A 15,503-nucleotide genomic window follows, 5' to 3' on the forward strand; every position below is an offset into this window, starting at 1 on the left:
AAATGGAGATAGAGGTAGAGGTAGAAATAGAAATGCATAGAAGGTACAATGGTAGCCCCAAATAGTAAAAAATTAATTCAGGTTGGAAGGTTGAGAGAAGGCTTCACAGAGGAAAAGGCAAGCAGAAGCCGTAACAGGTAATTTGAAAAACTGCTGTTGTACGTAGTGCCTGAACATTTCCATGGCACGCATCATAATTATAATTATTAGGTTAATGCCTGTCAACCTCAGCAGCTTCGGCAAAGCTCCTCAAAACTGGGACTGGTCTTTCTGGTTCACTGGTTCACTGACAATTAGCACCACTCCTAGCACAGTGCCCGGATCGCTGTTGGTGGTCCATTTCTAGTAGTGGATAAGTGAATCGACGTGCTTCCATATTCTAGAACATGGCAGAAGGACCGACGGGAAGAAGTGAGATGAGAGGGAGATGCTGGAGGATGCTTGAAAAGGAGATTCCAGTCACACTCAAAAAAACAATATAGACTATGAATATGTTACCGTTTCAACCAAGTAAGTTCATTAATTGCTTACAGTAGACAGGAACAGACTCATGTATCCAAAAGATAATACTGAGTAAATATAAAGTGTGTATGGACTGGTCAGGAAGAGACTGAGGTAGACATCTGTTAGTAGAGAAATTATGATGGCATTTTATTTCACTTCTATGATGATGGTTTTCCAAAGTGTGTTTGTGACAAGAGGCTAATATTTCCAAAAGGATACAAGTTACCATTGATTTAACAGGCTCTAAGTGCATCGTCCTGAGTAACATTAAAACAGAAAGCTCTAGTTGGTGCCTCGCTCTACTCAGCCCAGTCTACCCCGCAAGCATATTCCCAAATAATCTGTCTCCCAAGTAATTTTAATAGAAATATAATGAGGCAAGTGGTATGCTGGTCAAGCTACAACTAGGTTGGTGCCAAAATTTTGCACATTCCCCACCTGAGCCACTTACTCATTTATGTCACTGCCTGGTTCCTGAAAGTATGCAAACATACTATCCTACTTTTAAAAAGTTAATCTTTTATTTTTTTAAAAGTAAGAAAACGAAAAATGTAAAATTTCAAAGTATACTTAGAGAATATTTCTTTTGGAGAACAGTATGGTTCTCCAACTTTTATGTAACAAAATGTTCTGTCTTGATTAGCTGTCAGAATCACAAGCTTTCCTTAATAGGTTAATTTGTATTATACTTAATCATGTACTCCTCTGTGAGGTCAGGGGTTGCAAGCAAGTGCTATAAAATACAAGCTGAAGAGAAAATAAATTCCACTTCAAAGTCCCCTCCCACTAATGCCTTTATATAAAAAAAATGAAACTCCAGTTATGCAAGACCACATTCTTAATGATAAGTAATAACTTTAAGAAGTACTGGTCATTTTAATGTGAAATTAGATACACTGGTGATTTTTCTAAGCATGATCAATAAACTAGTTGCCATACCTGTGTAGGTTCTAAACAATGATGTTTAAGTTTTTCTATAAGTTGTTTTTGCTTTATTCTCAATTGTAAACAAAATATCAGATGGTGGTTAGCCATCTGTACGGAGTTCTTTTAGAGGGAGGGAATTAAGAAAAGAAAAATAAGTTATTCAAATCAGGGTAGAACTACTTCATTCACTTATCCCTTCAAATATTTCAATTATAAAATGTAAGACTGCTTGTTCCGTTTGGCCTTCCAGTTTTTCAATATTGTATTATTTAGGTGATTCTTTGCTGAGCTAGGTGGAAGGGGATCAATGTCAGGATTGATAAATGTATGTACTCTATTTGCTTTTCAAAGTGCAAGGAGGATGTATCCGATATTCTAAGTGAGCACAGCAAGGCTTATCTGCATTGCTGAAGGTCTGCAAAAGTCCCATAAATTGTAAGAAGCTGACAGAACTAATATTTCATACCACTGTGAATATAACTCGTTAATAGTATAAACCTACCGGCAGTAAATATCCTTCGTCCCTTTTTTTGAGAGGATTTTCCCATGAATTTTCATTAAGAAGTAACCTATAGAACGAAATCTTTAAAATACACTCCTCTGATAGAAATTATTCTTGAATGCCAAGACTCACAGCTCTGAATTTGTGATCCATTTTGAACGTAGAAGGACTTAATCCTTTACTTCTATGATGCCTGACAAATAATCAATGGCTAAGCATTTTATATCACTTTGCAGAGTTTCTATGCATTCAAGAGAGATCTGCACACTTCCACTGTGGCCCTGTTTCAGATTCCAAACAGCAGAAAAAGCTAAAGGCCTAACTGGGCTTTTGCCTGTCCACGTATTATGTATAGTGACTACAGACAGGATAAAACACCTGCTTCATCAGATTTTCCCACCCAGTTCATTTCTTTTTTCTGTAGCTTATTGATATACCAAAGAAAGCCAAAGCAAAGCACAACTTGACTAAACAAAATATTACCCAGGCACACAGAAGTGACATGAGATGAATCTGCATTACCCTGGCTAGCTGGATCCTGCTGTACCACATTTAAGAGTAACTGGCATATGAAGTCTAGGTCAAACATTTATCTGTTCAGTAAGCAATTACAGAAACCCTTGGCTTATCCATCATCATTTAGACATAAACACTTACTTCAGTGATTTCTTTAGATAATGGAAACTCACTCCTTTATTTATTTATTTTTTTTGAAACTCCTTTAAATGCTAAAGCTTTCAGTTTGTTTAATTTTCAGTTTATGTAAAATGTAATAAATATTCTTCTGTTACCTGTGTTGACACCTTCACAGCAATTAACGTGTATTCACTTGGCTATTGTCACACTAAATGATTCTGGAAGACTATATATATATATATCATATATATGTACATTTTATATCAAAACATCAAAATATAAATATATTTTAAACAAGGTTCCTTGCCCTCGCTTACTGTCAAGGTATTGTTAACAGTTTTTGCTACTGTGAATTTAACTGGCTTGTGTCTGACTCTTCTCTTGTTGTCTTTCTATTATTTTCTAATGGTTTTCTGAGTAACAGTGTTGTTCCCCTGTAAGTAAATGATATCAACTTTGGTGTGTGTATATTTTGTGTGTTTACATTTCACTTAACTTGTTGGTTAAATATGGTTAACAATATTTTTGTCACCTGTATAATCAGGATGATAATAATAACATCTAATCTTTACTATGTGCCATGCCCTGTGTTAATTTAATGTGTTAATTTAATTAAGTCCTCATTACGACTGTGTGAAATATGACCCTATTATTGTCTCCCATATTCTACACATGGAAGAGAAAACTGAGGGAAGAGATACTAAGTGAACTTTCCAGGTTCCCACAGCAGTTAACATTAAGAGAAACTCAACAACCCAAGGCTGACTCCAAAAACTCTACTTCCAACAACTTTCAAACGATGAATATTTATTCTTATGCTATAGTGATGTGAAAAGTGACTTAAAATACAGCAAAGTATATCTAAACAACAGTGTTCTTTACAACTGGTTTCCATGTCTACCAACCTCATTCATGTCTCGAACAATTATCTCAATTTTAGAGTCAAGGAAACTGATTCAACGAGCTAGAATTTGAACACAGAATTTCTACATGTTAACCTGCATGTTTAACCAAAAGGAAGGTTATTGTGATTCTGTAATACTAAAGACCATGCCAGATAAATATATTTGAAGAAATGGTAATGTTCCATCTAGAAAAAACAAGGCTTAGCAGTGACATGATACCTGTCTTATAAAGTAAAGGAGTGACTTCATGGAGAAGCACTTGCATCAGGACTTCCTGCAAGCAGGACTAGAAAAGCCAAAAGTAGATTTCAGCTAACTGCAAGTTTCCTTGTCATTTCCCTGTGCTGACGGAGAAATTGTTTTCTCGTCTATCTAGGTGACAGTCTTTTGGTAGTTCACATTTATGCAGTAGACAAAGCTGCAATTTTGTTCACATGGGCAAATGGGAAATCACAAGCCTCTGGATGGAGACTGACCCCAATTCTGCTTTAGCCATAGGTTCATCTCACCTTCAATCATGTCTGACTCACCCTGGTTTTGGGTATTTAGCTTCTGAGGATGTCTCTGAATTATTTGTGAGCTCATCTACATTTTTATAAAAGAGGTTTCTTCTACACTATTTCGAATTTTGAGACCCTTGTTTGCGAAAAGATTTGGGAATTACCATTTTTGACATATTTCCGGAAGCATCAAAGTGAAATTCCTCGTAAAACACTCACCTTCTTTAAAAGCATAAGGTGTTATCATTATTAGGCCTATTAAATGATAGTCTAAATTATTATTACTGGAAGTTTTCCTGAAGATATGGATGATTAGTGGCCAGACAATGTGTTAGTTGGCATTGGACCTCTTTTTTTTTTTTTCATGGACATATTATATAGCATCCTTATAAAACAGATCAAATAGGGCTGGCTGATTTGGAAGGTTGGCAGCAGTTGTACTACCTCAGCCAGAGGAGCTCAACACTGAGTTTCATCTCCACTCAAACTTTGCAATTTTGTGCTTGTTTTAATAGAAGTCTTCATGTAGAATGTTCCCTCAGTGAATGAATTAATACTGAAAATGGTAATAATCAGTTCAAGGTGGGGTTTTTCATTCCAGTACCACAATTTCTGGCTGTTAACATTGTTAAAAAAAATACTTCTTGATTAATTGATCTTAACATCTTTAGTTTTCTTTGGATAACTCTTGTTCTAGAGCTTCCATGTTCCTAGTACAGTTAGATTAGTTTTTTCTATCACTTATTAAAAATAGTACTATGTATTAAAGCACAAGCATTTGCACTATGGTCCCACTTTGTGACTAATATTCATCCCTCAGTAACTCCTCTCATCAATAAAACGAGAATAGTGCATAAACTTCCTATTTCGCAAGATTATCGCAAAGATTAGCACTGAAAAATATTCTTTAAAGGTTTCTAAAAGTTGGAGGAATGTTACTAATATAAAGATATTAGAGGTATCTTTTACTTTCTAAAAATAAATTATATTGAAAAGAGCAACAAAGACCAGTATTTCATAGGAAAACATTTTAAAGAACCTGCAATTTCTTGGTGTACTAATTTACTATTTTAGCCAACTCAGTTTCATTTTTTTCTTTGAGCTGATTTGAGGTATAATAATTATCCAATGGAGAGTATATATTATGTTACCTGGCATGATGCTGGAATTTATTAAGCAACCTGTGAATGCTAGGCTTTGTTATCTTCCCCTAGAGGAAAGTTGATAAAACTTAGAACGACCAAAGAGAAAATGCCATGTGCTTACATGGGGAGTTGAGAATCTTTTACCAGTTTTTACAAGGTGTATCACATTCCTATTTACAAAAGTAAGGAAACTGTCATTTTGATGAAGTACAACTCACAACTCATTAGTGTTGAACACAGAAGAAATATTCCACATCAAAAAAGACTGCTAAAATATTCACAATTACCAGCTGCTCAGAAACCATTTTATATGGATAAAAAACATGTCACATTTAATTTATCAGATGCTTTCTACTGTCATACTTTTCTTTCGTTCAATGTACTGAAAAGTTATAAAAACAACTTCAGTCTTCACTGTAGCCATGTATAGACATTAAGAATAACACAAATCCATTATCTACCACAGTATAATTGTATCTACATGGATGAATAATCTCCTGCAGCTTCTTTGCACTCAATTCTGAATTAACTATTCCTTTAAAGATACTTGAATACACAACATTCAGTATCTCTATTAGAAAACTACCATTTCAATATGAAGGAAAAAAAAAATCACATTCATTCCTGAAGCTATATTCTTTGAATGAGCTGGCATTATTAGCCTCATTTCTATAGTGACTACAATGGGAAATATCATCACAGAAATAATGCCATATTAATTTTCTAACAACACTGAAACGAATCAAATATGCACTCAAACACTGAAAATAAAATAGTAATCGTCTCGCTTTCCACTGTGTGTAATCTGTGATGTAGACTTCAAGTAAAAATGTAATAATTGAATTAACCCTTTGCAATGATTATCAGACACCAGACACAGCCAATCGCTAACTCTGCTTTGAAAAGCCCACCAACAAGCCTATCAAAACAGCCATTGATATAGACACAGATGTGTACAAACACACACAAACACGCCCAGCATCAATATCACCAGAATTTTAAGAAATGAGCAAACAATAATCCATGTGTAGGTTTTAGTTTTTTATTTAATCCATTGCAAATTTAGTGTTGTTCAAATGAATCTACAGAGGGCTCTTCTCTCTTGAGCTCAGGTAAGTAAGTGTGCAGTGTAATTTCTGCTTCTGCTCCACTGCACCACACATGGTTCAACCATGGACCTCATGAAAGGGTGGCCCTCACTTACAGCTTAAGTGTCAGTTACAGTTATGGCTGTTGCTCTTTTGAAACTATCAGCACAAGCTGTTTAAAACCATTAAAAAAAGAAATAAACTTGTTCATTGTGTCATCTAAAGGAACACACAAAAATTTCCCGGTAATTACTGACTCGTCTTGCCATATTTTAAAATGATTACCTCGCCACTTAGCTTTTATATACTTTAAAATGATCCTATCCTGTCCCTAAAGCATGTGGAAAATGGAAATGAGGTCCTTCCCCAATATGAAATAAAATATTAATATCTATCCTTCCAATAAATGTATGCACGCTTTGTTGCAAAAAAAAAAAAAAAAAAAAAGATTTTTTTCAATGCCAGACTGTAAGTGAAAAAAAGGGAAGAAATTCAAAGAAAGATAAAGAAGTAAAGAAAAATAAAATAAACCTGAAATGTAACTAGAGACAAAACATGTATCTTGCGATTTTGCACATTTTCTAGACATGAACCACCATTATTAGCTCCAACGAGTACAGTGGTCATCACAGGTGAAAAACATTCAATCGCAGTGTCTTTAATATTTAAAAAAAATCTGCTACTGAGGAAAAGTATAATTATTTTTTGAACTAAAGACTGAGAGAAAACCGCTGTCTATGCAGAAAAGTAACTATAACATAAAGAGTAGTGTAACCAAACATGTAAAAATACAGAAGGTCTTACAGGATGGTTTTACACTTCCACTTAAAGTGCACAAATATGATCTGCCAGACGATTAGGGTTATTAGTCTTAGTGTTTTTATTCATGTACAAGGATATCCCACTAGAAGGCTAAACTTCATGTTTAGTTTTCTCTCTGGGAAGACAGGAGCTGCACAGGTTTACATAATTATCTCTGGAAGAGCTAATCACTCTACTGGATGTTACTTGGGGCTCTATCTCAGTTTTTACTAAAACCCCCAAAAGCAGTGAACAGGGCATGTACTCCCACATTCCAAAGTGCAATGCTCGATCCGCAGTAGGGTAGGTGAAGTATGTGACAAAAGTGGGTCTTGTGACACTCAGACCAATGCTCCTTTCCTGAATATAGGTTAAAGAAGGTTAGAAAAGATTTTATTTATGGCTCAGTTGGTTAACATCTGACTCTTGATTTTGGCTTGGGATCGAGCCCTGCATGGGGCTCCAAGCTGAGTGTAGAGCTTGCTTAAGATTCTGTCTCGCCCTCTTCCCCTTCCCTCACTCTCTCTCTCTCTCTGAAAGAAATTTAAAAAAGAAGAAGAAAAAGGAAAGGAAAGGAAAGGAAAGGAAAGGAAAGGAAAGGAAAGGAAAGGAAAGGAAAGGAAAGAAAGGAAAGGAAAGGAAGGAAAGGAGGAAAGGAAATGGAAGGGAGAAGAGAAAGAAGAGGGGAAGAGAAGAGGAGAGAAGAGGAGAGGAGAGGAGGAGGGGAGGGGAAGGGAGGGAAGGGGAGGGGAGGAGAGGAGAGAAGAGAAGTCAACCACAGGACAGCAGTGAAATATGGCTTTTGCTACTGCTTGCCCCTCACCTCTCCCCACTGCTAACTCAAAGGAAGTCAAGAACAAGAGGTAACTGGGTATGGAAGAAGGTAGTAAGAGGAAGAGTATAGAAGTACAGAAAGAGGATGCCTGGTTGGTGGTTGAGCACCTGCCTTTGGCTTAGGTCATGATCTCGGGTTCCTGAGATCCAGTCCTGCATCATGCTCCCCCACAGGGAGCCTGCTTCTCCCTCTGCCTGTGTCTCTGCCTCTCTGTGTCTCTTATGAATAAATAAATAAACTCTTTTAAAGAAGAAGAAGAAAGAAGAAAGAAGAAAGAAGAAAGAAGAAAGAAGAAAGAAGAAGAAGAAGAGGAAGAAGAGGAGGAGGAGGAGGAGGTGGTGGTGGTGGTGGTGGTACAGAGAGAGACAAGCAGAAAATGAGCTGACCTTGTCTCCTTTCTCTACTATTGGCATCCAGTCAAAAATAGGCCTGAGTCGGATCAGAGGAAAGAGTTTAACTTAGGAGACATTTTGAATTTTGACTGTAATGCAAATGGACTAGTGAATGCACTAATAGAACAAAATGTCAAACATTTCAGAATTTATTCTTCATAATGCCGAAAATGTCAAGGTCAAGAAAGACAAATAAGACCTGAGGAAATGTTCCAGATTAAGATAAAATGGAGATATGACAACTAAATACAACACGTGATCCTGAATTGGATGGTAGATTTGGGTAAAAAGAACATAAGGCACATTAACGGTAAGGTTGATGAAATTTTTATGCAGACTGTGGATTAGATAATAACTGTTGTATCAATGTTAAACTTATTGATTTTATAGTTATACAATTTTTTTATTATTATATAAATTGTATAAAGTTGATCCTTGAACAATGTGGGGCTTAGGGGTGCCAACCTCCCACATAGTTAAAAATCCATGTATAAGTATTAACATCCTCAAAACCTTACCTTCCATGGGGTTGGCCAGAAGCATTACTGATAACATAAAGTGTAGATTACACACATTTTGTATGTTATATGTATTATATGAATACAGTATACAATAAAGCTATAGAAATGTTATTAAGAAAATCATAAGGAAACGAATAAATTTACAGTACTATACTGTAAAAAATCTGCAGATCAGTGGATTCACACAATTCAAATTCATGTTATTCATGGGTTAACTGTATATAATTCAATTTAGTACTAAACACTAAATTTTTATTTATTTATTTATTTTTTTAAACACTAAATTTTTAAATTAAAAGTTGATATATTATTATTTATAAATTTCTAATTATGGGGCCACCTAGGTGGTTCAGTCGATGAAGTGTCCAACTCTTGATTTCAGCTCAAGTCACGGTCTTAGAGTCATGAGACCAAGCCCAGTGATGGGCTCCATGCTCAGGAGGGAGTTGGCTTGGGAGTCTGTCTCTCCTTTTCCCTCTGTCCCTCCCCACCATGCTCATGCTCTCTCTCGCGCGCGTGCTCTGTCTCTCTCTCAAACAAAAAATAACTAAATCTTTTAAAAAATTCTAATTATGTATGAGAAAGTGTCCTTGTTCTTATGAAAAATACACCGAAGCATTTATATGTAAAGGAACATGATGTTTGCAATTTATTCCCAATTTACTGTTAAATTATATTATGTCAAGAACTTTAATATTAATATATGTGTATGGAGAGAGAAAATGATAAAGCAAATGAGACAAAATGTATACTAATGGTGATTCTAGGTAAAGGCCATGTAGTTCTTTGTATGAGTTTCGCATCTTTTAAGTGCAATCTATATCAAAATAGAAAGTTATAAGGAAGAGAGAAATGAGTACTATTTTTTTTTTCCTTTGTCTTCAAGTCTGCTGCCAAAGAGGATCAAGGTCAGAAGCAAAGATTCTCTATGTTAGGTTATGTGTCTCTAAATAGATTGATTAAGGAGAGATTAACTTTCCTTAGGAAAGAACTGTCACCCTAAGATTTGTCTCTAAGGAAGGAGGTGCAAAGGTAAGTGTTTCTGGAGAAAGAAAGATGATCAAGTTGGGTTTGGATATGGACCTGTGTCCTTCCTCTCTCCTCACTCTATTTCTCCCTCTTTCCTCCATATCTCAGTAAGTTCAGTCGGTCATAAGGAAATACCAGAGACTGGGTTGTATAAGCAACAGAAACTTATTTTCTCACAGTTCCAGAGGCTGGAAGCCTAAGATTAAGGTGTCATTAAGGTAGGTTTCATTCTGAGTTCTCTTCTCTTGGTTTGTAGTTGATTCCCATCCCACTGTGTGCTCACACACTCTCTTCTTTGTCTATGTGCAGAGAAAGTGACAGCAAGAAAGCCCTCTTGTGTCTCTTCCCATAAGGGCACAAATTCCATCAGGAAGCTCTACTGTCAAGACCTCATCTATCCCACATTACTTCCCAAAGACTCCAATTCTGAATACCATTGAATGAGGTGGTTAGGGCTTTAACATACAAATTCCAAGGAAACAAAACCATTCAGTCCATAATACCCAACAACAGTCTATTCTTGGTTTCCTTAAAACAACAAAAACTCACTCCCCAGAGGAGTGGGAAACTTTGAAAGGAGTTAGGAAGTCAAACTGGGTAGAGGAAATTACAAATAACACACATAAGAAGTCCAGCTTTACTTATAGCCAGAAAATGATTAAAAATCAAACCAAACCAATTACAATAACAAAAAACCAAGATATTCTGAGGATTTTAACCTAGAGAGGGATGTTGTTATAATGCTTTATAAGTGGGTATAATATTTTTTTAAAGACTTATTTATTTGACAGAGATAGAGAGCAGGCACGCATGTATGCATATGTGGTGGGGGTAGGGGACAGACAGAGAAACTTAAGCAGAATCTGCACTGAATGTGGAGCCTGAAGTGGGGCTTGATCTCCTGACACTTAGATCATGACCTGAGCCAAAACCAAGAGTCAGACACTCAATCAATTGTGCTACCCAGGCAGCCCTAAGTGGGTAAACAAACTCAGTAAAACGTCCAATGAACATCTATTTAGGAAATGTTTCTTTTTTTAAGATTTATTTATTTTTGAGAGAGAGAGAGCACATGCAGGTGCACTGGTGGGGGGATAGGCAGAGGGAAAGAATCTCAAACAGACTCCCCATTGAGCACAAAGCACAATGTGGGCTCAGTGTCATGACCCTGAGATTATGACCTGAGACAAAATCAAGAGTTGGCCACTCAAACAACTGAACCACTCAGCCACCCCCCCAATGCTACTTTCTAATGACTCCTCTAAGACAAACACGTCAACATTAAACTAAACAAAGTGACTTATAGTCTAGGGTTATGTGTGTGTGTGTGTGTGTGTGTGTGTGTGTGTGTGTGTTTCTCTTAAATCAGTTAAATATTGAGAAATATCCTTCTAAATGTTAAACATTATTCTGGAACAGCACATTTGGAACCCACTCATTTTGATCTTTAATATTAATTAATTATTTCTTGGGCAAATGTTCACCAAGAATCTATTGTTTGCCACACTGTTTCTGGTGTGGAGAAACACCAGTAAAGGAAATAAACAAGCTCAGTTTTCCTGAGGTTTATATTCTAGATGAGAGAAGCAAAACAAAAGATGGGAGAAGTATAGATGCAGAGGAAAAATTATAGAAAAATAAAGGGGGGATCCCTGGGTGGCGCAGCGGTTTGGCGCCTGCCTTTGGCCCAGGGCGCGATCCTGGAGATCCGGGATCGAATCCCACATCAGGCTCCCGGTGCATGGAGCCTGCTTCTCTCTCTGCCTCTCTCTCTCGCTCTCTCTCTGTGACTATCATAAATGAATAAAAAATTTAAAAAAAAAAAGAAAAATAAAGGAATTCCTTAACATAATAGTTCTAAGTCTGAGCTATGCTATATAATACCACTAGCTAGCTATGTGTGGCTCCTGAACACTTGAAATATGGCTAATGTGTCTGAGAAACTTAATTTTCAATTTCATTTTATTTTAACAATTTCAAATTTACATAGTGGCATGTGGCTAGTGGCTACCATATGGGATAGCACAGTTCTAGATAGTGCTAAGTGTTGTGAACAAAATAAAAAATAGTGAAGCAATTAGATAGTGGTGGGTGGGGCAGCGGGGGGTGGGGAGAGTATGATGAGAAGAGATTACATTTGGGTCTAGTTCTAAATCAAATGAAAAAGCAGCTATTTGAACAACTGGGGCATGACAATCCAGAAAGAGGGAAGATTAAATACAAAGGCCAAAAAGCAGAATAATGAGTGAAGAGACAAATGAACATGGGAAGTTGAAACTAGGCCCATGTTACTGAAAGCTTAAAAGCAAAGTCTGGATTGGGACAATAAAAGGCTGAAGAGTTGACAAGTTACCTTATCTATTTGTTATATTGGATTTTATAGTAGAACTAAGAGGTTGTTTTTAAGATTTATTTGAGAGAGAGAGAGAGAGAGAGAGAGAATGAGCAGGAGAGGCAGAGAGAGAGAATCTTAAGCGGACTCCATGCTGAAATGTTAAGCCTGATGTGGGGCTTGATCTCATGACCCTGAGATCATGACCTGAGCCAAAAGCCAAGAGTCAGAATCTTAACCAACTGCACCACCCAGGGGCCCCTAACAGATTGGTTCTAAGAAGACATGAATAATCTGAGTTCTATACTAACTTCAAAATCCTTACCCTAAACAGATTCCTTTCCAAAGAAAAGGAACCAGGTAAAATTTGGAAGCCACTATAAATAATATTGTTCCTTTTGACTTTCTCAAGTGGAATGAATTTGATTAGAGCTAGAAAAGGTTTGTTGTGAGTCTATCTTCTTTTTAATGTAGGAAATAACATATTTTCTATGTTCATAAGCTAGATCTATAATTTGAGGGTAATCATCAGTTAGTTCTTTTTCTTAAGTATAAAAAAAAAAATCACTCTTGGAGTCTCACCAAAGAGGACAAATCTAGTAAAGCTAATACAGGAAAGTATTGGATAGGACAGAAATTTACAGGATTAAGCAGTACTTCTAGAGACAGGACATTTTCATGGGATGCTTTATTTAGCATGAAGCTTAACCAACTGGGCTGTATGAAGGAGCAATCAGATGACAGCCTGTAGTCCACAAAGTTCAAGGTAGTTGAATTTGGAATGTAAAGCTAGGGGGAAAATTATTTTCATTAGTCAATGAGAATCTGGAAATCCACAGCCTGCTCATCAAATTCATACCCTGAGTGATTATGTCAGAATTTCATTACCAAAACTACGAGTTCACCCTTACTTTGTATTGTATCTGAATCTATCCCCACAATGACATGTTTGTAGTAAATCCTAATATGACCCCAGGTAACCACTTCTGATTTTTATTGTGTGTGTGACTTCACTAATCTCATGAGGGCTTTTGTTTTAATGTCATTCGTACCTCTTAATATATTTTAACAAATCAAAAATAAGAGGGTTTAAGTTTACATGTTCTAGATAAACATTCATCGAAAACAGGAAGACACGTGAGTTAGATTTGTTTTCTTTTGTTGCTAAATTTCTTGAGTAGAAAAAGCTTAACTCTCTAATTCCATAAGTCAAACCAAATTGGAGAACAGCTACATCAAAACTGATAGTGAGAAGGGCAAGTGTTATGTGGAACAGAGGGTATCATTTAGAGGGCATTAAAGGTAGAAAAAAAGCTAATTAAAATATATTCTATGATGTTGGCATCCAGGATAAAAACACTGTAAGAATTTCTTCTACATTTATCCCACATGCTACCATTCATCAATGTCAGATTATTTAAATATAAATCTAAAAGGAAATTTTCTATTGTGATTAATGCCTTTAACTCTAGAAGAATGGCCTAAAAAGTAATTCTCTTTCCTCAAATTCTCAATGCTCCCATTGTACCCAGAACCAATGCAGAGATAATTAATTCTGCAATAGTGTGGATAGAATAAGTCAAAGATACCCCATATACATCTGATATCCATGCAAATGGCACGAAATTTAAAAGGCAGAATGTAGGTGTCAAAATGAAAGCATATTCAACTTGACAGAAGCCAAGTGCAATCAGGAAATGAGATTTCCCCCCTGTGAATAACAGGGAGCTGGCTAGCAGCTCCATTGAGGTAGACAAAGGGAAGGCAGATGAATTCAACTTTCTACCTGCCAATATTGTCTTTTCTGATGATCAAATATATAAATGATTTCAAATGTTGAATATGGTGAGCTAAAAGTGCTAAAATTTAAAATGTAAAAAAAAAAGATAAGACACAGACTCTGGTAGAGTTAGTCTTTCTGGTCAAATTCTAAAAAAGAGATCTACTATTGAAGTGTATACTCTAGAGATTAACTACATCCAAAAGTATGCAAACCACTGACTTTTTCAAAGAGGGTTATAACAGCATCCAATTTCCATATAAACTGTTGGACTCAATTCTAGAAAGTGAAACTCATCTGATCCAAGCCAGAGCATGTCAGAACTTTTTCTGGAAATAAAGGAGTCAGCAAGCTTTCTGCATGAACTCACCCATATGAAGGAGGTGATCACTGCTGACCTAGCCATAGGGATAAGGAAAATCCCTATGGCCTACTATTAGGAAAATGAGGATAGACAATGGATAGTCCCAAGTCAAAAGACTTTATCTGAGTCCCTCCTGTTATTTTTCTATTTTAGCAATTTTTAATATGCATGCATTATTTTTCTTATTAGATGGAGAACTTTTTGGTAATAGACCCTGTTTTTAATTTATCTTAATAGTCTTCATAATGCCTAACACAAGGTTAGGCATTACATTTTATTTACAAGAAGAGTATATATTTTAAGATTTTATTCATTTATTCTGAAAGACCCAGAGACATAGGCAGAAACAGGCTCCCTGTGGGGAACCCAATGCAGGACTCAATCCCAGGACCCCAGGATCGTGACCTAAACCGAAGGCAGACACTCAACCTCTGAGCCACCCAGGCATCCCACAAGAAGACCACTAATATTAAGGGCATAGATGACCTGTCAGGTTTTTACTGGGCGCTTTTTTGGTATTCATGAAAGACTGATCAATGAAGTTAGGTGTCCAACATTAGCACACAAAGCAAGGTTATGAATTGTTATTTAAAATGTGAATCCAGGGGGAAGGGGAAAATGTGGAGTTATTAATCACTGGGCATACAGTTCCAGTAAAATAAGATGAACAAACTCTAGAGACCTTCTGTAAAACACTGTACCTACAGTCAACGGTAATGTATTTTATATTTAAAATTTGTTGGGAAAATAGAGTTCATGTTAAGTGTTCTTATCATAATAAATAAAAATAGCATTAATTCAAAGTTGGGAGAAACTGTTCTCCTGGCAGAGAAAAGGAAAAAAAGCAAAAAAGCAAAGACACACAAAAAAGCAGCACATAATCAACCAAAGGCAAACGGAGTCTAAAGTAGCTATGATTACTTTTCAGTAAAATATTTAAGAGTATTTCTGTTTTCCTCTCCCCTTCTGGAAATTTTGTTCCTTAGCTCAAGAAGGTACTAGAATACAGTCTGCTTTCATGCCTAAGTGGCTTAAAATAACAGGACTGCTGATATATTTTTAGGTAAATCACCCAGGGACCTTCTGCAAGATTTAATTGTCTGGGTTCACTTCTGGATCTTAGTTTAGTTTCCAGGTCACCCCTCCTCCCCTCCGGCTCTTCTTTGAATCCAAAGAATGGCCTCCGGGGACTCATCTTTGCTGCCATTATCTGGGCATACTTCCATTTGAGTCTTTCTCAGC

General features: G+C 36.4%; 1 protein-coding gene and 1 long non-coding RNA gene across 16 annotated transcripts in view; one reads left to right on the forward strand and one right to left on the reverse strand.

Annotated features, from left to right (window-relative positions):
• Nucleotides 1-15,503, reverse strand: part of RALYL (RALY RNA binding protein like) — a 707,896-nt gene that overhangs the window by 557,293 nt on the left and 135,100 nt on the right. The window lies entirely within an intron of this gene.
• Nucleotides 241-10,802, forward strand: LOC144300411 (uncharacterized). Its single transcript, XR_013367027.1, has 4 exons — nucleotides 241-510; nucleotides 8,382-8,545; nucleotides 9,894-10,003; nucleotides 10,095-10,802. It is a non-coding gene; the product is annotated as an uncharacterized LOC144300411 (long non-coding RNA).

This window comes from Canis aureus, chromosome 28 (assembly GCF_053574225.1).
Source record: "Canis aureus isolate CA01 chromosome 28, VMU_Caureus_v.1.0, whole genome shotgun sequence".
Taxonomy (NCBI): Eukaryota; Metazoa; Chordata; class Mammalia; order Carnivora; family Canidae; genus Canis; species Canis aureus.